General features: G+C 35.4%; 1 protein-coding gene and 1 long non-coding RNA gene across 14 annotated transcripts in view; one reads left to right on the top strand and one right to left on the bottom strand.

Moving 5' to 3' along the window:
* Nucleotides 1-2,685: 2,685 nt before the first annotated feature.
* The window catches only part of LOC125649274 (tumor necrosis factor alpha-induced protein 8-like), a 39,353-nt gene continuing 15,747 nt past the window's right edge, over nucleotides 2,686-26,291 (top strand). For 3 of the 13 annotated variants that reach the window (XR_007360636.2, XM_048876685.2, XM_048876677.2), the window contains exon 1: nucleotides 2,686-4,716. The gene's annotated coding sequence lies outside the window, so the exon portion shown is untranslated. Of the gene's footprint in view, nucleotides 4,717-10,800; nucleotides 11,177-15,843; nucleotides 16,003-16,615; nucleotides 16,690-18,811; nucleotides 22,909-24,825; nucleotides 24,983-26,291 lie in introns of those variants that run through there. The other 10 variants (XM_056166940.1, XM_056166938.1, XM_056166939.1 and 7 more) reach the window with 9 other exon arrangements.
* On the bottom strand, nucleotides 4,600-8,762 carry LOC130055177 (uncharacterized). Its single transcript, XR_008803457.1, has 2 exons — nucleotides 8,126-8,762; nucleotides 4,600-6,010 (listed from the first exon to the last, which is right to left on the bottom strand). It is a non-coding gene; the product is annotated as an uncharacterized LOC130055177 (long non-coding RNA).

Raw genomic sequence — 26,291 nt, 5'->3', positions numbered from 1 at the left:
TTTGTCACATTATTTAAATATTATCAAAATATTTGAGAATATTCAAGGTTATCTGACTTTTCAAAAAGAAATTTCTTTGAACGTCTCTTCTTATATTGGGTGGTCGATATCAGAAGTATGTGCTTTACTCCTAGTATTTCCAAACGGAAAGCTAAATATTTATCATAAAATCATGAGATGATACGATCTTTGACAAATGAAATCGGTCCAGAACATGCACAGTATTGAAAATAACGCTCCTCAGTTGTAAAGCTACGCGAATAATTATGTTTATCATTATTAGAGTTAGAGGTAGTGGGATCGAGCACTATTTGTTACTCGGCCGTGTAAAAATCAGAAACGACTGTTCCGTCGCCAAACACTCGGCATGTAGAAGCGAGAGTAGCGGGTCTTTCAATTTTGAAAAATACATAAATTTAAAAACTCGAGACAATCGGGTTATTTTCACTAAATTCAGAATTAGTAATCATTGTCCACGGATAGAAACAGGCAAATATGAAAAAAAAAATTAACAACTATGGTAAATATGAAATTCTTCCTAGATGTGACAGTGTCTGTCAACACTGTATCTCAAGTTCAACAGAGGATGAATTACATTTTCTCCTCGAATGTCCACTATATATAACAATCCTTGAGGAGAATTTTTGAATAAAATATTTAAAACCTTTCCTAGAGGAGAATTTTTGAATAAGATATTTGAAACCTTTCCAAACTTAGGAATACTTAACAATGCTCATCTGTTTACATGGATTATGTCCATAAATTGAAAGAACCTGTGTTCAAACAGTTTGTATATAATATGCACTTATATACAATAAAATATGTTCAATTCCAAAAGAATTGACAATACTACAAAAGTCGGGTTCAAACCATTTTATGTTGGGGTTTTTTGTTTCCTAGCGCATCTTACAAACAATTAACGTGTTTAACAGAAAACTGAATAACACGAAAAGGCGTGCGTTAATTCAATTATCATCGTGATCTTTAAATGCACATGTATATACACGTGATCTAACTTGAATGTATTGTAATTTTAGATGTCTCTAATATTCCCCATGCTTGTTGGACAAAGACAGATTGATTTACATTATGCCTTTCCTATTAAAACAAGGGGTCCATGGGCCACATCACTCACCTGAGTCACCTTGGCTCATATTTAAAGATTTTCCCTATATATTCGCATGTAAAACTTTGATCACTATTGTGGCCCCAACCTAATCCTGGGGGGCCATGATTTTTTCAAAATTGAATCTGGACTATGTCAGGAAGCTTTCATGTGAATGTTAACTTTTCTGGCCCAGTGATTTTTCAGAAGAAGATTTTTAATGATTTCCCTCTATATTTGTATGTAAAACTTTGATCCCCTATTGTCGCCTCAACTTACCCCCGGGGGCCATGATTTTAACAAACTTGAATTTGCACTATTTCAAGAAGCTTTCATGTAAAATTCAACTTTCCTGGCCCAGTAGTTTTTGAGAAAATTTTAAAAGATTTTCCCCATATATTTCTATGTAAAACTTTGATCCCCTATTGTGGCCCCATCCTACCCCTGGGGGTCATGATTTTAGCAAACTTAAATCTGCACTATATCAGAAAGCTTTCATGTAAATATCAGCTTTTCTGGCTCAGTGGTTTTTGAGAAGAAGATTTTTAAAGATTTTTCCTCTATATTTTTATGTAAAAGTTTGATCCCTTATTGTGGCCCCATCCTACCCCCGGGAGCCATAAATTTTGACAAATTTGAATCTGTACTATGTCAGAGAGCTTTCAAGTAAATATCAGCTTTTCTGGTTCAGTGGTTCTTCAGAAGATTTTTAAAGATTTCCCCCATATATTTGTATGTAAAACTTTGATCCCCTATTGTGGCCCCATCGTACCCCCGGAAAGGGGGGGGGGGCATGATTTGAACATACTTGAATCTGCACTATGTCAGGAAGCTTTCATGTAAATTTCAACTTTTCTGACCCAGTGGTTCTTGAGAAGAAGATTTTTAAATGACCCCACCCTATTTTTGTGATTATCTCTCCTTTGAAAGGGACATGGCCCTTCATTTGAACAAACTTAAAAGCCCTTTACCCAAGGAAGCGTTTGGCCAAGTTTGGTTGAAATTGGCCCTGTTGTTCTGGAGAAGAAGTCGAAAATGTAAAAAGTTTACAGACGGACAGACGACGAACAGGCGATCAGAAAAGCTCACTTGAGCTTTCAGCTCAGGTGAGCTAAAAATATTCAAACAATAAAAAAAGAACCCATTTCATTATCTGTAGGTCAGGGCCGTAAATTACATGGAGGCGGAGGAGGCAGCTGCCTCCTCCAACTTTTGAGCCAAAAAAAATTAAAATTTAAAGTTCATTAGAATTTATGTTGTTTCCAATAACTAAGAACATGATACCTCCCTTAAAAAGCATTCCAAATCTTTCTTTTAGAATGAGTTAGTCAAGTAACATCTTAGAAGGCCCTAGAATCAAGGATTTTGCACGAAACGTGTTCAGTGTGCACAAAATGTGCCCAGACCCCCGCCTAATTTCCTGCCTCCTCCAAATTGAAGGTTAATTTACGGCCCTGTAGGTATTGAAGTGATAAACAATATTATAAAGTATACCATACAAGTAAGGCAATTTCTTCAGAGCTCTTTATTGCGTGGACCCCAGGGTCCAAGCAGAAATTATATTATATAAAGTGATCTTATTTTCAATTCTTTATTCTCCTTACCAATAGTACAAAGGTATTGAGAAAATACACAAAAGTATTCATACAAATATACAATACGATGTGTTCACAATATATACACATATGTACAAATGCTATGGGGAAAAGTCAGCTTGGGCATGCACAATTGTTCGTTTCACCGGAGCTTGATGAACCTAACATGATAGCACGTGACTGTACATATGGTGGGTAGCACGTGACCGTGCACGTGGTGAGAGGGTTCATAAGTACATGTTTCAAAAACAATTGTCAAGAGATTTAAAAAAAAAAAAAAAAAAAAAAAAGTTCCATTTGATTTGTGAAAACATTTTTTAAAAGTGTTCTTAATAATAATAATTAAAAAAAATTATTATGAAGGAGTTTTATTTCTCCATTTGTGCATAGTTACAGGACGACATATCCACCTCAGAAACGCTCAACAAGAGTTGATATACTAGAATTGTTGTTCATAAGGATGACTCTTAATCATGATGTTAAAGGTCAACAATATTTCATATCTATTATATGTTTCTAGCTCTCTAGCATGAAATATGAAAATTGCATGTTTCAAGATTTAAAGAAAATCTATTTTAGAGCATATATTTATTTTTAACCTAGAATATCAATTTTTTATTAAAAACTCATGCCTATATGGTCCACGTAATTGAAGTCCTTTTTAAAAAGGACAGCAACTTATTATTGTCTGATCAATATCCCAATCATCTTCGCTAGCCAAAGGTTTACGATCTGCTCCAGAAGCGGAGCGGATCGCAAAGCCTTGGTTAGCGAAAATGTTGCTTGATAAACAATCAAACTTGGTACGCTACCCCCCCCCCCCCTTCCCACCAGGCGAAGACAGTCCCAGGTCTGACCCCCAGGTGATCCCCGTTTCCCATCCCCACCCCTTTTTGTCTTGATGTTAGTTTAGCACGACATACATGGCTAATAATTAAGGAGGTTACTAATATAAAAGGGGGTGTAACATATATAGAAAACTTTGTTCCACATTATATATCTTATTTACAAGACACAAACGCCTATATAGTCAGTGGCTTAAAAATTAGGATTCTGTTCAATGTGATAAATGTTCTTTTTTTCTCTATGAAGAATGTGTTGACACGAAGGCAAGCTACAAGGGGATTATGAGATTAAAAAAGAATACCATTAATTGCCTTGAATGAAATTTTTTTTTTAAATGAATATTGATTACTCTATTGTGCGATCTTTATATTACATTATGTGAACAGTTGTGTGGTTTTTGGGTTGTTGTTTTTTTAGTGTGTGTGTTTTGTTTTTTTTTCGTTGTTTAAATTTCTATTAACTAAACACCTTTATTCCATTAGTAGAGGCTATGTTAGGCTGGCTTAATTATATTGCATGTGGTGACCCCCCCACCCCCATATCGGAAAAAAAATCCGTGGACCCGCACTTGACCTATCAGGAGTGTACCATTAGGCTGATATATCGTATTAATTAATGGAAGAGTTTTGGTCTGTTGGTGGTCCTATTTAAAAAAATACTTTCATCCAAAAATATATTTGAAATTCAACTCATCTATTTATTTATTTATTGTTGTCTTTATTATTATATGATATTGATTTATAAACACTTACACCACTTTATTTGATATATAGATATAGACCTGTACAGAGAGAACCTACACGATATAGGCACTATCTATTTACTGCCAATGCGAGATAACTCAAACTTTCCAAAAATTAATTTAGCTTAATAATATATATTCCTTAATACAAACAAAATCGATTTGTGTTCTCAGCAAATATAAAATTACCCTTAGATTTGAATTTGTTGCAAATTATAAAGTTCTGTAGAGTACTTTTAAATACACACACATATATATATATATATATTGAGAGAGTCCTTCCGGATCAGCTCGATCCGCATGTCCCCTCTGTGACGTCATGGACTGTGTGTATGGTAGGTCGTTCAACTAGGATAAGTTACTGGAAGTGCAGAAGAGCTCCGTGTATTCATGTCCCATGAAGCTGTAAAACGAACATTCAATCAGCGGTGAGTACAGGAGAATTAGTTGGGTTTTTTTTAAGAATTCAGAAACTTTAAGACTTTAAATATAAAACTTTAGAGAAAAAGAAAAAGTTGTTTACAAACTTCATACTAGTCCTGTATAAGCAACACGACAGGAAGTTTGAATTATAAATGTCATTCACAACATTGGGAGTTTAAGATACTGTTTTTATTTCCTTTTTAATCTTAAATGTTACTGTTTTAAAGTGTGTCAAGTCAGTGACACACATGACAAGTTATGACAAGAGTTTACAACGAATGTAAAGAAAATAGAAACTTCTGACAAATTGTATGAGTGATGTCCCCTCCGCCTTTTAAGATTTTGCCCACAGATGTAAAACATCCGGAATCTGAGTGCAGAGTGACACTTGATAAACATCTGTCTAGTTTACAAAATTTTAGAAAATACACCACTTTTAAACATCCTTATTTTAAAGCATGATACAGGAAGGCAAGGATCTAATTTCTGGAAACGAGGGGGTTACTTATATTCGGTCTTTCCTATCCCCCTCAGAACAGGGTTTTATCCAGCAATTATAGATGTTAATTACTACCCATTTTATATTTAAGGGGAATCTTTGAGGATGCAGTCATGAGCTTCCAGGGGATGGTGGTGGGGGACATCCATGGAATATAAATAGATTGATTACTCATTTTATCATTTTTTATATTTTGCATATATATATTTGCATACTCATTTTGTAAGTCTGACAATTATAGAAAATGACAGAATATATTGAAATGTTGAAATATTGAAATGATTTTGTTGAAAATTCTCATACAATTTTGTAAAGTTTCTACAAATGAAGGGGATTTTTTAACTGTGGAAGGGGAAATATCCATTTATAGCCAAAGGGGAAAGGTGCCTTTTACCGGTAGTAAAAACAACCTAGATAAATCTCTGCAGAAGATAAATAACCCCCTCGTTTCCACAGAAATCAGCAAGGATCTAGCTCATTTGAGCATGATAGGCTTATACTGTGCATCATCGGTCAACTAAAATTCTTGAGTGATCTTTGTACAACTGTAGGAAATAAAAATAAGAAACTGGGAAACAGATTAATAGTATGTGTTGCCTGGTTGATGGCCAGTCCAGAAAGTTGGTTGTTTTTAATACTAGTTCATCAAAACACATAATTTAAATTTCATCCACTGATATCACCTCAAAATTTAATCAGCTCTTGAATGCCAATCATCTAGTGTGGTCAGTCAGGTTTGATGGCCATTAGCCATTTTCTTTCTCCCTGCTACATTTGTTGCCTTAGACCAGCCCCTGTAACTGCATAACAGATGAAAATGTCTGTTAAGGGTATTCCGGATTTTCGTAATTTTTGCATGTACGAGTTGTTGTTCGTGCGGGACGATATGTATCCAAAGTTTGGTTGGTATAAATATATAAGCATGTTAAATACTATGGATAACAACGATTAGCTGGATAACCGATTACTCGGTTGAAAAAATGCTAACCGATTTGAAAATTTGTAACCGATTGGCCGGGTTATTTGTAGTAAAGAAATACTGTCGTGTTTGTATTACACGTGTTTAAAAAAAGGGGGAGGGGGTGTCGTAATTTTCAGAAGTCTAGGTGATGTTTAAATATTAACTTTTTTAATGACTGATCAGCTTTAAAAACCTTCAAAGTAAAATTCCATGCAATACCGATAATTATAGTTCATTTTGTAGTAAAACCTGTTTGAAAGAGCCCAGTCAGGCTCTATAATGCTTGCGTAAAATAAACTACCAAGCAGTACTAGTATCACACTGATAAAGTCGACGCTGCCAGCATAATTTCCCCATGGATTTTATAATCAGTTCAATGATTTGTACCATTATAATACATGGTAATGAGGACAAGTAACATGCATGTACATTTCTGGTCAGAGAAAGATATATTATACAAAGTTGGAGGATGAAAATAGAAATGGAGGGGAGGGGGGGGGGGTTACGCGTAAAAATCATGAAGGTCAGACTAAATCATATTTCAGAGTTACTTCCGAATGTTTCACGCATAGTAATACTTAAACGAGAAAGAGATGAAATGTCAGCTGTGTTATGTAGAATGGACTCACACGTCCTGAGTAACTTAATTGCGGCGCATGTGCCGTCAAAACAAATTTTTGCCACCTTAGCAATTCTTGTAAACAAACTTTGAAGACATTACAACTATTCTCTAACATAAACTTGAAGCCGAAATATTGTAATGAAAATAATCATATGATGCACCATTCTGGCGTGGCGTTGCAAAAAGTGAACATTTTGAATTTTTACAAATATTCTTGCTTTCATGCGGTTTTTGTTCACATCTTTATTTATCGAAGCACTCATCATACTGTTTTTTAGTGAATTAAAAAAAAACTGAAGCTAAAATAAAATAGAATAATACAGTAATTGAGAATTATAAGTTTTAATGATTAACTAGTTAATTACTTTAATCGATCAAAAGAATTTATGACTAATTGCAGTTACCAAATTTTAACCCATTGTCATCCCTGCTAACTAAATATTACTGCTGTGTTCACAAACAAGATCTGTTCACAAACAAGATCTTCAGTGCCTTCACCTCACTGGTGTGTCCAGGGGTTTGCGTTTGCAAAACATTTACTTTTGTATTCTTTATAGGATTGATGGTTACCCCTTTTCAAACAGCGTACATTACAATGTTTAACGGGGGATGGGGGGGGGGGGGGGGGGGGCTAGAGAAGTCTGCATTAATGGAGAATAAGTTGTGATTTTTATCATATTTTCACAGTTTTGTTTCATTTCATTTTTTGATATATATTACATCATTGTAGAATTTGACCTCTGATGCAATCTTTGAACAGCGATATTTAATAAGACCTCAACTGTACGCAAAATAATCCGCGCCGTAAATCGATAGTTATCATAAGGGGTGGATCTGATTTAGAAAATGCATTCGATTTCCTGGGCCAACCTGAATACAAATTCTTTATAATCTTTAATGTCTGATGTGTTTATCTGTTATAGAATGGAGCCGACCACCGAGTCCTGCACATGAACAGCATTGTGCAACTTTGAGTTTGTTGCTACTTTTAAATGACTTACTTGAGGAAATATTTGTATTTGCAATTTTTGCAAATCTGTGATGTATTCAACGGCAGTGTTAGGAGATAATGGCTAGGCTGTAATGCGTTAATAAGCGAATCCATACCATAAAATGTAAATGTTTGTATTTGGGTGCTTTGTATACTCTTTACCGCAAGTTCATATATACCGTCCCACACGAACGATAACTCCTACATGCAAACATTACAAAAAGAGGCAATAGGATCCTGGGTTGTGAGTCTTTAAGGTCAAATGACCTCTATGGAGGAGGAATGTCGTGATCAGTTGTAGTCAGGGCATGGTTGGTCAGGTAGCTCAATTGGTAGCGTACCAAACTACAGATTCAGGAGGCCCACATTTGAATTCTGGTCTGTTCCATTCTAAGTTGTTTGTATGATGTATCCATGACTGCACACAATCATTCGTGAGTAGATGCTGCATGTGATCGACATAATGGTTTTCTACAAATATGAGTGATCTGGTTATACCTTTAAAAGCACATCAATCTGTTAGTGTCTCTGTGTGTTATCCATGGATGATGGATGCACACAGCTGTCCACAGACAAGCACGTACAGTTCACTTTATTCTCTCAAATCATTAATATTATTGTTACATGAGGTACAATAGTAACACATGTACACTGATAAATAAAACTTTTCAGAGCTACAATATAATAAAAAGAGACATGACAAGAAGTAAAATAGAAATCTGGGAATCGAGGAGGACAGACAACATCATCAATTTTCAAAATAAACAGAATTTAAAAAAAAAAAAAATCTTTTTGAGTTGACATTAGTTCTGTAAATTTAATAACATAAGGTCTTTGGGAGTAATAATTGCACAGGTAATCTTTTCTTATATCAATTAATGCTTTACATTCTAGAATATACTAATACTCATCAGCAATTTGAGCATTATAACACAGTGTACAAAGTCTTTCACAAGTGGTATCCCATGCCACATAGACACACACTCACAGATTTAACATATATTTAAGAATGTGCGCATTCATACTTCAGATTTCGTATCTCTACAGTAGAACCTCATTATTTCGAACTCGATGGCACTGATTAAAAACTTTGAAATATTCGAGGATTCGAGATATCGAGGGTAAAATACTTCAAGAATAAGTGGTTGGGACTTTCTAATCACTTCGACATATCCACGGTATTTGAGATATCGGTGTTTACATATCCACGGTATTTGAGATATCGGTGTTTACATATCCACAGTATTTGAGATATCGGTGTTCACATATCCACGGTATTTAAGATATCGGTGTTTACATATCCACGGTATTTAAGATATCGGTGTTTACATATCCACGGTATTTAAGATATCGGTGTTCACATATCCACGGTATTTAAGATATCGGTGTTCACATATCCACGGTATTTGAGATATCGGTGTTCACATATCCACGGTATTTGAGATATCGGTGTTTACATATCCACGGTATTTGAGATATCGGTGTTTACATATCCACGGTATTTGAGATATCGGTGTTTACATATCCACGGTATTTGAGATATCGGTGTTTACATATCCACGGTATTTGAGATATCGGTGTTTACATATCCACGGTATTTGAGATATCGGTGTTTACATATCCACGGTATTTGAGATATCGGTGTTTACATATCCACGGTATTTGAGATATCGGTGTTCACATATCCACGGTATTTGAGATATCGGTGTTCACATATCCACGGTATTTGAGATATCGGTGTTTACATATCCACGGTATTTGAGATATCGGTGTTTACATATCCACGGTATTTGAGATATCGGTGTTTACATATCCACGGTATTTGAGATATCGGTGTTTACATATCCACGGTATTTGAGATATCGGTGTTTACATATCCACGGTATTTGAGATATCGGTGTTCACATATCCACGGTATTTGAGATATCGGTGTTTACATATCCACGGTATTTGAGATATCGGTGTTCACATATCCACGGTATTTGAGATATCGGTGTTTACATATCCACGGTATTTGAGATATCGGTGTTTACATATCCACGGTATTTGAGATATCGGTGTTTACATATCCACGGTATTTGAGATATCGGTGTTCACATATCCACGGTATTTGAGATATCGGTGTTCCAGATACCGAATTTCAACTGTACATACTATCAATGGGAGATGGAGTCGGAACACTTACTCATTTATTTGTAGGTCCAGGGGTAATCAGGTAATGGGAATGAAATTTATTACCACCCTCACTCCGCCCCTTAGCAAGTAATCCAGACCCCTCTTGTTCTTCATTTTCAAACCCCTCTTGTTCTTCATTTTAAGCTGGGTGATAAGTTTGCTCCATCTTTTATCAAGATTTTACTTTGATCCTAGATAATTGATATAGGTTTTTGGCTGTAGTTATAGCTGATTAATGTTCACTTAATTGTCATCCATCTTCTCATTACAATGCTGTCATCCATAATTCCACTGTTATTAGGAACTATCATAAGAGCTAGGGTCATGGAAATTGAATCCGTTAAAACTCAAAACTGTTCTGCAATTGATCCTAGGATAACTGGTAACCCGTCTCTATATGAGATCTGCAGGTCTGCAATGACTTGTGAATCTACTTTTAAATATGCTGTTCCTCTGAGGAGCCCCTTTTTGTGTGTTTGAGAAGAAATGGAACTAGCTAGTTCAGGACTATTGTAACCTCTAGTTTGGGGGGAGATGCTTAGGTATATGGAGACTTTTTCAGTGTAATAGTGAAGAATGGTAGGTCTTTATCCTCCATTTTTAAGATGCACACTCTGCTCTACAAGATATTCAGATATGGATGTTTTTATCATGCAATTTGATGTGAATATTTACTTCAAAAGTTTGTTCAGTTTCTGTTTTACATTGAGGTTTGTTAAATTCAAATAAAGGAGTTAAGTTAGATAATTTTTCATCAGTTGAATTGATATGACTTTATTTAACATCACAAATACTGATATGATGGCTATCATTTAATTAAATTGTTGCTACAACAAATTAAAAACCCATCTGAAAAAGATCAGCAACTTGTGTTCAATATTTTGAAGAAGTGTTGTTTTTTAAATAAAGGTTTTTATTATCCATTCATTTCAGAAATATTTTAACCTTTCAGTATACTGTTAAATTGTTCCAGAATACATTGTACTTTATAGGTTCATGTGTTAAAATGACTGTAATCAAATTTCCTTGTATCTATAATGAGGCATATTTATCAGTTTATTTTTATGTGGAGAGTCATAGATATATTCAGTTTGTAGGATACGCGATGTACTAAGATAGGAGCTAGATACTGGTCAACATTAGACATAACTTTTGAACTTGGATTATTATGTACATTCGCTTTAGTACATGTACTTAGTTGGGGAAATTTGTGTCAGGTTAGTACATGCGTGCAGGGTGTGGATAATATGGCTGACTATAGTAATGTAAAACTGGGTTAAATATAGCTGTAACAAGGAAGGTTCTGATGTTTATGTAGACGTAGTTTACTGTGTGTGAAGTTAATGTGTCTCAGAGCAGTAATATTAGAAGATGTTTAACTTCATGTGTACAAGCTTCAGGTCACAAATTAAGCTTGGCAGATACTAGTACATTTTGTAGTTGATTAGTAAGGAGAAGGAATGTGTACGTTGTGAGGAGAATTGTTTATTAGCTCACCAGAGCCAGACAGTCAAGAGAGTTTTCTGATAAAAATTTGTCTGTTGTTGTCGACTTTTCACATTTTCAACTTCTCAAGATCCACTCAGCTAATTTCAACCAAACTTGGAGCAATGTATCCTTACATTAAGGGGGATCAAGTTTATTGAAATGGAATATCATGCTCCTCTGTATTTTGGGAAATAGTGAAAATTTAGTGAGACCATATTTGGTATGTTAATAACTTTTTACTATCTTCTCCAATAAAACACTATTTAAATGTCTGATAAACTAACTGTGAAATATATACGAGTCAATGCCTGTTGGACATAAATAGGTGTCAATAACACCGATTGCTTATATTTAAATGAGTGTTTCTATAACATCACAAAACGAACAATCTCCTGTAATTTCTCCCAAAACAAAAGCAAAAGTTTAAGATATTATCATTTAGCTTTAGAAATATGTAATGGTGTAAACATAGTCAAACTAAATATTAGTTGCAACCATTGAGAGGGGGATGGGACTTTGAGGTACATTTGTAATAGATCATTGAAATCAGATTCATTCAAATCATATTGGAATATGTTCTTGGCAGGCGCTTTGTTCTGTTTTCTGAGGGTAGTTATGTTATTATTCGAAGCTAAAAATCATTTCATTTTAAATGGAAATGCAGTACTTCTTTATATAATCACTGGAGTTAAGCTAGGGTTGGAAACTTAATTATGAGCCATTTTAGGGGCTGGCTACATTCAAAATTTGTCAGCCCTATTCAAAATCTGCCAGTCCTGTTATTTTACAGGAATGAATTTACTAATAAAATTTATTTGTGACTTTTGTTGTACTCGGGCTGTTAAAATTAGTGTAACCGCTAGGCTGTCGTATGGAATTTCGTCCCTTCATGTCCGCCTGAGATTAATAGACAGAGGTGGCTGTAATTTCCAACCCTGGTTAAGCATATTTTGTAACTGACAATTTATGGTTACATTGATTGCAGCAGTGAAAAAGTTTGTTGATCCCCCTCACTCACTTTTGGGGGGTTGCATGTTGGATTTTCCCAAAGGTGAGACTTCATAACTCCCTTCAGATCATCTGCAGCATTGTACAGTCACTGAGAAATTTTAAACATAGATTCTGAAAGTTTTAATGAAAGAGGGGATGTTCGATAAGTTTTCATTCACATAACAAACCAAACACATTTATCGCTTATAACTCTCTATTCTTAGCAGAAAAGTAGATATGTAGATAAATGATTTACCTACACATTAGGTTTTCCAACCTATTGAAACTGATGTGAACCATCATAAACATGTCGAAAAATTGTAAATGGAAATAGCCTCGTGTACTGTAAAAATCAAAAAGAAAATTTACTGTTACCCGAAAAGTAGGTGTGGCCTAATCAGGGTAGGTGGTATTTGACAGGAGTGCTCAGGGTCTTAATTAAGGGGAGCTAATCTTTTTACACAATGATTGAATGAATATATAAAGAGATTAGTGTCTCGATCTTGCTGAAATACATGTATACAGGAAATAGGAAGGAATCTCTAATTAGATTTCACTGGAATATTTCACAATCTAAATGAATATATAATTCAATTATTCACTGAAATTGATTATACTGGTATGTTGGTTTCATTCAAAATCATACTTTCATTGACTTTGAAGATAAATATACTATTTCATGTTTTTATTACAACTACAAACAATGGAGACTGATATGTTATTCTGCATACTTATACATTTCCAATGGTTTTGCCTTCGCTATCTTTACTAATTCGGTAGACATTGTTCATCATCGATGCTTATTCTGTCATTTTGGTTGTGATGGACGGGTATTGTCATTGTAATAATGACAAATCTATAATTCTGTTACAGGTACTTAGGTATTTAAGAAATGATAATTAATGCAAGTACTGGTACTTCAGATCTAACACAGAAAGATTTTTAGTTTGCTGACACAGCATTACTGACTAATAATCAATTCTTTTATAGCAAGGTAATTTTGACATTAATCATGTTATTGTCTTTGATCATAGAATATTGTTAGACTATGTTGCCATATTAAACTATCAGTTTGCTTTTCTGGGAGGATAGACATATATGTGGGAGGGTGAGGATAGGCATATATGTGGGAGGGTGAGGATAGGAAGATCTGTGGGAGGGTGAGGATAGGAAGATCTGTGGGAGGGTGAGGATAGGCAGATCTGTGGGAGGGTGAGGATAGACATATATGTGGAAGGGTGAGGATAGGAAGATCCGTAGGAAGGTGAGGATAGGCAGATCTGTGGGAGGGTGAGGATAGGCAGATCTGTGGGAGGGTGAGGATAGGAAGATCCGTAGGAGGGTGAGGATAGGCAGATCTGTGGGAGGGTGAGGATAGGAAGATCTGTGGGAGGGTGAGGATAGGAAGATCTGTGGGAGGTTGAGGATAGGCAGATCTGAGGGAGGGTGAGGATAGGCAGATCTGTGGGAGGGTAAGGATAGGAAGATCTGTGGGAGGGTGAGGATAGGAAGATCTGAGGATGGTTGTGGATAGGAAGATCTGTGGATGTTTGTGGATAGGCAGATATGTGGGTGGGGATAGACAGATCTGTGGTATGGTGAGGTTAGGCAGGTCTGTGGGAGGGTGAGGATAGGAATATCTGTGAATGAGGATAGACAGATCTGTGGATGGTTGTGGATAGGCAGATCTGTGGGTGGTTGTTGATAGGCAGATCTGTGTTTGTGGATAGACAGATCTGTGGGTGTTTGTGGATAGGCAGATCTGTGGGTGGGTGAGGATAGGCAGATCTGTGGATGGTTGTGGATAGGCAGGTCTGTTGGTGGGTGTGGATAGGCAGATATGTTGATGGTTGTGGATAGTCAGGTCTGTGGTTGTGGATAGACAGATCTGTGGGTGTTTGTGGATAGACAGATCTGTGGGTGTTTGTGGATAGGCAGATCTGTGGGTGTTTGTGGATAGGCAGATCTGTAGGTGGTTGTGGATAGGCAGATATGTGGGTGTTTGTGGATAGGCAGATCTGTGGGTGGGTGAGGATAGGCAGATCTGTGGATGGTTGTGGATAGGCAGGTCTGTTGGTGGGTGTGGATAGGCAGATATGTTGATGGTTGTGGATAGTCAGGTCTGTGGGTGTTTGTGGATAGGCAGATCTGTGGGTGTTTGTGGATAGGCAGGTGTGTGGGTGTTTGTGGATAGGTAGATCTGTGGATGGTTGTGGATAGTCAGGTCTGTGGGTGGGTGAGGATAGGTAGATCTGTGGATGGTTGTGGATAGGCAGGTCTGTGGGTGAGTGAGGATAGGCAGCTATATACTGTTGATGACAAGTTAATAAACACCAATAGATTTTAAGTTGTTTAAATGATCAATTTACGTTTGTAAGTAGCTTTTTGTGAACTTACTTGAAACTCTACTCTCCCCTTTGTCTAATAATTATTTCAATATTAGTGATTTAATGCCCATTAAAATAAAAATGGAGTCCATTTTTAGGTAGAAAAATTGTATGACATCACAATAAGATGTATCAATAGTTTCAGGTCATGATTTCCATCACCATTCTATAGTTTCTGGAGCTGAAATGCACATACTTAAATAAATGTAAAATGACGATGATGCCTTGGAGTTAACAACTAAAGTTATTGATCAGATTGTTGATTAACTTTATCTTGTACACGTACCAGTATATGATTTAAATCATGTATTAGTTGAAAAGATTTTTTTTTGTGATTACACAGCATGTGTTGGGTAGATGTAATTAATGAGCCAATTGCTTGTCAGCCAATTTCTAATCCATTTGTATATATTGACTAATTTTTCTCTAACAATGTCATATTGAATGACTCATTACATTGATACAATAATTCCTACCAAATTTTAACAGCAACAATGTTTGATTAAGCTAGCTATGTCATTCTCTCATGTTTCTTGGCAAATTTGATTTTTGTTCCTGAGGTAAAGTGATGGCTGAGTATTTTCTTGACTGGTTCCATTTGGCTGCTAGGGAAATAAAAATCAATCAAATGTTCTGTTGCACCGTTTTTTTTTAAGCCAAATTTATTTTTTATGGCAGATATTACACAATTCATCAATCGCGATGCTTTGGAATGCCCGTTTGGATTAAACTAAGCCCAAAATTCTTTCCTCTAAAACCCATTTCACCAACAAGAAAAGATATGACAGAAAAATTAGGTTTTTTTCCTCTCTGACTTGTATTTTTGCGATTGCTATAATTATTTCAGAAGTAATTTTGGAGTTTCAGAATATAATAAGGCATTCTTGTGTTGCAATTACTGATTTAATTAACCATTATGTAGATGGAATGAAAATTTGCACAACAGTTTATCATGAACACATAGAGTCTGGTATTATTTTGTGTAAGGGCTTTACCATGCCATTCATTATAATTGCTTGTGAAGTTGAAGTAGATAGAGGGCAGGATGTAACACATTTTTGACAGGAAGCACAGTCACCAGCTTTTGAGAACCAGTTACAGTCAGACAATGTTCTTGCTTGTTTAGATGACTATTAAATATGTATAACAGCAGGATTTAATTCTCATTTATTGTAATGGTAAGTAAATTTTATCACACTGTTAGTATTAAATTTAAAATTCAAATGCGTCATCATCTTTCTCTTTCTGTCTAAGTACCATGATATAGCTGGTATTATGTTTGCCCTATATGTATATAAACTGGTATTTTATGAACCTTGTGAATTTTATATTTTAAAATTCAAGTAGGTCAACATTAGTGCAACAGGTACAGATCTGGCACACCAAGGATTGCCAAATGGAGTGCTCAATTCTTATTTTTAACCCTGATATTTTAACTATTAAAAAATTCGTTTGTAGAGGATCTGTACCAATAACTTTAGTAGGAGTATTTGAATTTCCAATTTCATTTAGAATGTTTTTGTATTTCCATTTTCCTACAGGCCTGCAACTCTTTATAATGTAAACTTTTAAACTGTGAAAAGCAGCAGTGTTTGTGATTGTCTCAGATAAGCACACTGTTCATTGTTATTCATAAACTTCTCAGCTGTTTGAAGATCTTAGTGGGCTATTATACAAATCTATCTACCCCAAAAAGTAAATATATTTTAAGACCCTACAGATTCTAATCTCCTTTCATGATATTGTCTGTGCAATTGTGTTTTAAACAGTAGTAAAATTTACTCTTTGTAGCAAAGCCTTCTGTAAGGAGATCAAGATCAGCGGATGTTTAAATGGGGATAAGCTGGCAAAATGCTATTATCAAAGTTCTGTATATACCTTTTATTAATTATTTGCCCCCCCCCCCCCCCCCCCACACACACACACACACACACAAATGATGATGCTTAGAAAAGATGCACTCATTTAAGAGTTCTTGCATGTCATGATACGATTATGAATGTTACATGTAGCTGTGCCATTTCATTGTACATGCTCTATATGTCATTCAAAATATGATGAAGACAAGGGAAGAGCCGGTACTATTGTTTTACTAATCTATACCCCAAGCAACAAAGTTGCAAAGGATATAATGTTTTGGACCCATCCATCAGTCTGTCAGTTCCTTTTATTGTCAGCGCAACTCCTCTGAAACCGCTCAACAGAATTTCGTGAAACTTTGTAGTTAATAAGGACACACTGTGTAGATGTGCGTATTCCCAGAAAATTCTGATTCAATAATTTTTCTGGGAGTTATGCCCCTTTTGAACTTACAATTTTGAGCCCGTCTGTCTTGTTCTTGTCAGTGCAACTCCTCTGAGACCACTCAACAGAATTTCCTGAAACTTTGTTGTTAATAAGGACACACTGATTAGATGTGCATATTCCCAGGAAATTCTGGTTCAATATTTTTTCTGGGAGTTATGCCCCTTTTGAATGTAGAATTTCAAGCCCGTCTGTCCTGTTCTTGTCAATGCAACTCCTCTGAGACCACTCAACAGAATTTTGCGAAACTTTGTAGTTATTAAGAACACACTGTGTAGATGTGCATATTCCCAGGAAATTTTTATTCAATAAGTTTTCTGGGAGTTATGCCCCTTTGGAACTAAGAATTTCAAGCCCATCTGTCCTGTTCTTGCAGTAATGCATAACATTACCATTCATTATGTGAGGTATTGTCAAGCAATGTTAGAGCGTGGGGTATGTGAGCTTGCTAATGAGTTTAGTCAGTCCCTGATGAAGATCTTTTCATCAGGACTACAAGTGGTAGTAACTGTCTTCTATACCACAGGCACCTGAAGTATGGATATTACTACCCCCCCCCCCCCTTTTTTTCCATAATTTTTTTTTGGTGGCAATAATTTCTCTGAAATGTATGAATTCCCAGTCTATCTCATCCCTCTTTCGATTCATGTAATCGTTTCACGCTTTTTGTAAGCTTTAAAGATTGGCCTTCTACCGGTATAATAAAATACACAAGGTAAGAAACAAAAATTTGTAAACAAACAGGGGGTCCCCGTTTCCGGGCACATTTTCCAAGTAATTACAGCGTTACCTAAGGAATTTTGACGAGCGGCAGGTCGGGGAGATGTCATACTACAAGTCTCTTCAACTCAAAACCCATCTCATCTCTTTTATTTGACACAATCTTGCGTGCATTGATCGGACAGGGCTTCATCTCTTCCACTGACAGCCAAAAAGGAGGTCACAGAGTACGAATTTGTTGTACGCGCCGTGTGATTGGTTCGCAAAGACATTGCTTAGTCTCGGGATCATCCGAAGGGTCTCGGGATTATTCGCGGACCAATCACACGACACGTTATAAATTCGTACTCTGTGACCTCCTTTTTGGCTGCCAGTGGAAGAGATGAAGCCCTCTCCGATCAATGCACGCAAGATTGTGTCAAATAAAAGAGATGAGATGGGTTTTGAGTTGAAGAGACTTGTAGTATGACATCTCCCCGACCTGCCGCTCGTCAAAATTCCTTAGGTAACGCTGTAATTACTTGGAAAATGTGCCCGGAAACGGGGACCCCCTGTTTGTTTACAAATTTTTGTTTCTTACCTTGTGTATTTTATTATACCGGTAGAAGGCCAATCTTTAAAGCTTACAAAAAGCGTGAAACGATTACATGAATCGAAAGAGGGATGAGATAGACTGGGAATTCATACATTTCAGAGAAATTATTGCCACCAAAAAAAAATTATGAAAAAAAAGGGGGGGGGGGGTAGTAATATCCATACTTCAGGTGCCTGTGTTCTATACCCCCTAAATTGCATTTTGAGATAGCAGTACACAATCACTTTATAAAACTGAGGACCACCTTGTTTTGAAAACAGTAAAAATCAAATTATTCTAGTGACATCACGACTAGATGATGACACCACAAAAAGGATATCATTTTATATTTGTTAAAAAATTTCAATAAACATATGGTGATTCATATTACGGGTATCATCAGATATTGTTGAGGGCCATCATGCAATGTGTAAAATGAATTATGTGAAAATAGTGTCTTGTTATGCCTATACTTTACTATTTTGAAAGGAAAATGAGTGTATGGGTAATGTTTGGAATGTAACTTTTTGGGTGTATTATATGATTTGAAAGGATTTGTAGGAAATGGCTATTTTTCAGACATCATAGAAACAATCTTGCACAAACTTTGTTATTGCCATACCTATATATTTTTGACAGACATCAACTGACATTGCAGCAGATCTGTAGCTCTCAGGGAAAATATTGGGACAAACTCTCTGATTGTGTTGTTACGATAGTCGCCGACTAAAAAAAAAAAAATCTACGCTGAAGGCAGCACACAACAACAATCGATTATAAATTGTTGCAGACTATTCCGGAAATAGTTTAGTTGGAGCCTGTAGAAGTTTTAATATTATTAAGGGACGTAACTCTTATTTGTGTAATAATGGCTGGGCAAGACGATGTAGTTTTGTTTCCAACTTTCCATACCCTTAAGCAACCAGGTCGAAAGTATGGGTTCTTTTCAATTTAGGAAAAAGGGTCACCTAGCAACAGTAATTACATTTGCAGGTATAGTGCAAAAAGTGAAATGTGAAGTTCGATGTCACGTGATGTGTCATGAAATCAGTCGCTGAATAAAGTCTTCCTAACAATTTAAAACGTTAAACGAAAATACTGAAGGACAACAAAAATATCAAATGTTCAAATTTTAAAAAATTGTTCAATGATGTACATAATGTTAATGTATGTATCTTGGGGGAAAATCGAACGAAGATTTCAGTTGGAGCTTGCTGCAGTGGTGAAAAAAAAATCTTCCGTACATTATCAATTTTAGCATGGTGGTATCTGGAATTTCTGTCTCTTCTATCCGTAGTGAGTGGGTTTTAGTCTGGGTGGAAATAATGTTAAAAGACCCAGATTAAAACAAGCACTTGTTCATTAATGAAAATGGATCAGTATTGGAATGAGTGAATCAATCCGTGTTGATAAACATTCATCAGGAGTTGACTATTGTTTATAATTCGGTATTTGTCCAAAGTTCGTTGACTCAATGAATTTATAAAACATAACGATAAAGACATTTAATTTTGATCTAAATTCATTAGGATATCATTTAATCAGAATGGATATTAGATAGTGTACATGTACTTTATTTAACTCGATAATGCAACCACCAATGGAAGTTTAAACTATCGATTATTTAATCGATTGTATGCTTCCTGCCGATTCAATTTGATAATCGATTGTAACGTTAGTCCTATCTTGCTACACTTAACTCTCTGATCTGTCCCAATATTTTCCCAGAGAGCTACAGATCTGCAGCTACAACTGACATATATATTGCAGTAAGTTTATTAAATTTTTGAAGCATTTCAAATTTCTAGTAAGTAATGGCTTCTTGCAACTTCACACAGATTTCTTTTTGATTTGATTTTCTTTCCAAGATATTTGCAAAACTTGCGCTTTTCCCATAGCCTTCGATGTTAAACCGATGAAGTAAATGTCTCTAGGGATGAATTGCATTTTCAAAAAAAATCTCTTGGTGAATCAGTTTCACTTGTTAAAATCTACAAATTGGTACTAGGATGTGTTACTGTTGGTTGTTGTGCTTTAATTACTGTACCAGTATTGGAGTCAATGAATTTCATAAAGTAACTTTTCACAAGGTTAACAAATTTCATTTTGTACACCGTAACAATGAAAAATAAACTTGTGCATGTCCAAAACAGTTAGATTCAGCAGATATTTGATTTTCATATGGCTTCATTTTTAAAGCAATTAATATGATTATTAAGGAACTAGATTTTTCTGTAAACGTGTTTTTTCTTGAGTGCAATCTTTCCGGACATGGCACTCCCAGAATTTTCTACTGTGAAATTGAGTCTACATAATATACAATATGTACTCGAGTCAAAAAATCCCCATAAGATGCTATACCCATGTACAAGTGCACCAGTTCAGTGTGTTCCCATTACTGTCTGAAATCCTCCTACTAAGCACCCAGGACTCCTAGATAAATATAACTATTATAGGACTTGCATATATATAAAGATCAAATAAATGGTAATTTTTTAAATTAAAGCTTTCATGATGTGTTATTGTTAGCTCTTTAAAGGGGCTGATTCACGATTTTCCCCCAAATTTTCTTTTTCGCTTTTAGTGATCAAAACCTACTGTCTAAAGATTTCACATAAAAACTATGGTTATACATTATCACAGAAGCTCATTTTAGAGAGTTTATTATTTGTTTTGTAAACAAAGATTGCGGTATGTTATTGTTTATGAAATTTTCAAAAGAAATGGATATCGATCTAAGTTTATCATATCTTTCACATTTCAAGCATTTTCTGGGGTAAAATATGTCATCTAAAAGTTAAAATTTGTGACTGGTATGCAAAATTAAGATGCTTTTAAATTATATTACAAAATCAATATTTCACTGGTTTTGTTTGTATACATAAAAAGACTCGAGTCTTTGTTTACATAACACAGATTTAAGGCTAAAATATTGCTTTTATTTTTGCATTCAGAAGATTTTGGCTGTCAACATTAAATGAGTTATATTTTTATTTGTTTAACATCGAAAAATATTTTATCAAAAATCGTGAACCAGTCCCTTTAAGAACTGGTATATTGTGATTTTATTTTCAATATTTGCAAAGTCCCAGCTGTTTTGTACGATTTGAAATTTTATTGGACTTTTAACTATAGCCTTTGCTTTCAATTCGTTCATTACAGCAGGAGATGTGTACACAGTAATGACAGTAGACAGTAATGATCGAGAAAGTTAAAGGTATCATAGCAAGTTACCTAGACAGAAATATGATGGCTTTAATGAGTATCCCATTCTGCATAAAAAGCTACTTTAACACTGAAACTTTGTTTATAAATCCTCATAAATACAATTTTTTTTTCCTTTCAAGTGCAACTTTTCCTTCTGAGATTGACAGATGCATGTATAGAAGTAAATAAAGTAAAAGGACAGTTTAAGTTATATATACAGCATACAGACTTATTTTTGTGAAATGAAAAGTACAGTTTTTGAGGGGGTACATGTATGGACATCGGGAGGTAGGAGGAGAACAACTTGCATCTTCCTCTGCAACACAGAATGCTGCCAAAGTACAATGAACACGAAGTGTTTAACCACAAATCTTGAGTGCAGTGGTAATGCTGGTCATCAAATGAACATTGATTATGCCAGTTGTTGCCCATAGTCATGATTTGAACTTTATCAAAAGTTTTCCTTTGAAAACTGTGAAGAAATAACGAGTGGAAGGATTTATTTTGTGAAAGTTGGCTGTTAGTATCAAATGTCGTGTGACCAGATCCTGTTGTCTTTGATGTGAGCAGTGCATTAGGTAATTTCCGATAATCAATAGTTAGTGTAATAGAGACACAGCTGTAGGAATGCATGTCCCCAATGTGTGAAGCAGTCATCATTGATGTGTTAATGATGATGCAACTGCTGAGGAAGTTCCCATGTATCAGCTTAACCCCCTGGGGGCGGTGTACTGGATCATAATCATTATGATCTCCTCTGAACAAGTGCATGTTCAGTAAACCTGAACCATGCTTTGATAAAGGTTCTGTTTTATCATTATTTGCTGGTTAAGAAATATAACATTTGACCTTGAAACACAAGTACTGTTGATAAAGCCATCCATTGATCGATCTAGATGTATTAAGATGGATATTGGGGTATGAAGGAAGTTTTAGTTTTCATGTTTGGATAGAACCATAAGGTCTTTTTTATTCATGGAGATGCATGGATGAAGATGTATTTTCATGTGAAATACTAAGTCAGTTGGGTCAATTGTCATGGCTTTGTGTATGTCCATTTCTGTATTAAGCCTGAAGGCCTCTTCAGTGTAATATCACTCATATTTTGTAACAAGGGCACACTTCAAAGTTTAGAAGTAGGCATAGATATATAAAGGCAGATGAGGGAAAACTGATCTGTAGCACTTGGATGTACTAGTAATAGTATGTTCTTTGAAATCAGTACTTGTACTGCATGCTGAATTCTGATGCAGCGTGGTCCCTCAGAGCTCCAGATAAGGTGCGTATCAGCGTAAATACTCATTAAATTTTACCAAATACGCATTTAAGTTGAAAATCATGCGTACAATTACGCATTAGAGAATGTAAATATGCTTTACACTCCCAAAGTAACGTGTATTAGTCCGCGTATTTGTGATACATGTAGTATGATGTAAAAATGAATTATCTATTCATATGAATTGAGGTTAGCCCAGGGCTTGATCATACATGATATTTAGCGCTATGAAATACGTTTTGATGACAATCACAATTTTGAAAAATTGAAGAGTTGGACTCAAAACACCATTATATAGGCCTACTTGTTATACTTTCTTTCTTAAAGAGTTAGTGTGCGGTCGAAGCACAGGGGGAAAAAACTTGTATTATCAATCGTGGACGAATGATATACAGAATTGGATCATAATCATGTGACTGAGTGTCTAACATATTCAAATTTAATGCATCAATGATAAATATCAAATTCCAAATGACAATTAATAGTTTTAATAAAAGAACTACAAAGGATTTTCCCCGTAAATAGCTGGAGCGGCCTTTTAGTATAAACTTTAAGTTAAAGTTTAACGGAAGAAGTATCGTTTATCTGGTGACATCTTCTGTGCAAAAGAGCAAAGATAATCAGTAAATTAACAAAATACACTTTTGAATTTTTCTGAAAAGCAAAATACTCATTGATTTGAAAATCAGGGGGTAAATACTCTTTGTGGTAAAAAATTATCTGGAGCTCTGGTCCCTCTGTATGGAATGTTAGGATGATGGTTCAGAAGCATGTAACCATGTTTACAGTGCATTGCTGATACAATCTGTATTATGATTTTTGAGATTTCCAATTCAGATAATTTAGACTATAAAGTTAGTATGGTTCGAGGTGGATCCAGAAATTTGTCAAAGGAAAGGGTGTGGACCTATAAATGATATTTTTTCCCATTTTCAATTGGGGGGGGGGGGGGGGGGGGGGGCTTGCTGACCGGAAATGACCTATTTTGTTAGAAGAAATTCTACCAAAGGGAAGATTGCGATACCCCTACACCCCTTCCCCCTTCCAATTAGATCCATGCATCACTGTTGGTAGAGGGATGACATGTAAAACTGTAGTGAAGGTTGTATTCAGTGTGAGGGAATATATCGTGATTATACATTGAAGAATGTAAATTATTTGGAGAAGAAGAGCAAACTTTCCAGTATAGCTGTCTGTCCCACAGTACAGGTACTATGACCTTAATATGTACTATACTGTAAAATAATCAGATTTGTGTGGGTTTAATTTTTTGTTGTTTTCATGGTATGGACATGCATGAAATGAAATCCACCACAACAAGAAGTGAAGTAAATTAAATATCCAGGTTGTTTGTTTTATAGAGGCATATAAACAATGGAGGTATGAGGAAATTTGTATAATCAGCAAATAAAATACATTGAAAAAGCAAAAAAGAAAAAAAAATATTGCTTTCAAAATATTCATAAATCTGAATATTGAAGAATAATCACTCTTCATTTTTACCTCAAAATTCAGTCTTAGTTCTGATATGCTTATTTTTTCAAAGCACAAAAATTTCAGTCACACGAAAGTAAGTGATTATGAATATAAAGATTACAGTTTAGAAAGTTTTTAAAAGTTTTAAAGTGCTTATTACTATACATCGAACCCCAGCATCATCATGTTAGCTCTCCTTACACATAAATGAACATCAGTCATTTCACTGCCACATGTATAATCTGCTACCTGTGGCTGACAGCCATGTTTGATAGTTTTACACACCTGGAAAACGTGAATTACACTAACTTGCACCTGTAAAACATTTAAAAAAAATTGTGATCAGAGTCTTATTAATGCCGATAATGTACTATAGTTGTTTACAGTGTCCTCCATTATGTGTAAGAATTAAAATGAAGTGGATGAATAGTTTTCCCTTGTTTATCTGCCTGTTGGGCTGCATACAGGGAAGAACATATCGCTGTAAAGTTACATATCCCATCAAACACTTTTCAGTGTACATCTTGTTTTAAAAGTTTTCACTTCCTTTATTCTTTTACATGTATCACTGGATTGTGAGTGATGGGATTACAATGTTGAGGTGAGCTATGTGTTGTTGGGTGGGGGGATTGGTCTTATAATTCCTTCTAGCCCTCCAGTGCATGTTATATAAGAAGGAATATAGCGGCTGATGGAGGGAAAGGTTGTTTTTTTTTAATGAAGCTGTCCTGTATAGTGTTCACATGTACAGGGAGGAAATGTATTGTTGGGTATTGGAAAAGTTTTCTCTGTTCTCTGCAATGTGTGTTAAGTTTGATATATATTGTTGGGTATTGGGAAAAGTTTTCTCTGCAATGTGTGTCAAGTTTAATATGTATCGTTGGGTATTGGGGAAAGTTTTCTCTGCAATGTGTGTCAAGTTTGATATGTATTGTTGGGTATTGGGAAAAAGTTTTCTCTGCAATGTGTGTCAAGTTTGATATGTATTGTTGGGTATTGGGAAAAAGTTTTCTCTGCAATGTGTGTATTGTTAGGTGGAGAGAAAGTTATCCCTGAGGTCGAATGTACTATGATGATGATGTAGAAATGTAGTGGTTGGTGTTTCAGACTGAGAGAAAAGTTTTCATTGAAACTGCCTCCTGGTGTATATACTCAAGTGTCAAATAAGATCTGGGTCTTCTTAATTCCCTCATAAGGTGACCATATTAAATACATAAAATGGTTTTTGAGTTCCACTTTGCACTAGAACTAAGAAAGATCTTCAGGGTCCTATTGGTGGGATTCCATTTTGTAATGTAGCAGTTTTAAGTTCAAATGTATACAGAGCATGGTATTAACATGCCCGTCTGGTTAAAAGTCTGGCGGACTGACATACATTTGTTTTAGTCAGTCCGATGGGACTGGTCAATTTTCTAAAACGTCATTTTGGAAAACATACTGATAGAATCATTTGTCATTCCGCCATATATATAAGATGAACCAGATTAGTAAATATAAATCTCACATAAGTGATACAATATTGTCTGAGGCATATCAAGTTAAATTCTGTTATTTCATTTTAATAACATGAACGAAATATGTTTATTTCTGAAAAACTCTGGTGGACTGGTAAATTTTTCTGCGACTGGTTGAAATTATACCCTATCAGTCCGGCTGGACTGGTGACATAAAAAGTTAGTTTCAAGTCCTGCAGAGGTGTGTGCAAATTTTTTATGGAGGGAAACATTTTCCCTGAAACTGCCTCCAATTTACAGAAGCTCAAATAGACAGGGAAAATGTACAGGCTGGACAAAAGTATTCACAAACAACTTATGGTGTTACACAAGAATGCATTATTGACAGAAAGCATTTATAGTGTAGACACAAATTGATAATACACCTCGGGTATTTTTAGAATGTTTACTTTCTGT

This window comes from Ostrea edulis, chromosome 5 (assembly GCF_947568905.1).
Source record: "Ostrea edulis chromosome 5, xbOstEdul1.1, whole genome shotgun sequence".
Lineage (NCBI taxonomy): Eukaryota > Metazoa > Mollusca > Bivalvia > Ostreida > Ostreidae > Ostrea > Ostrea edulis.
This window is presented reverse-complemented; position numbering and strand designations above follow the sequence as displayed.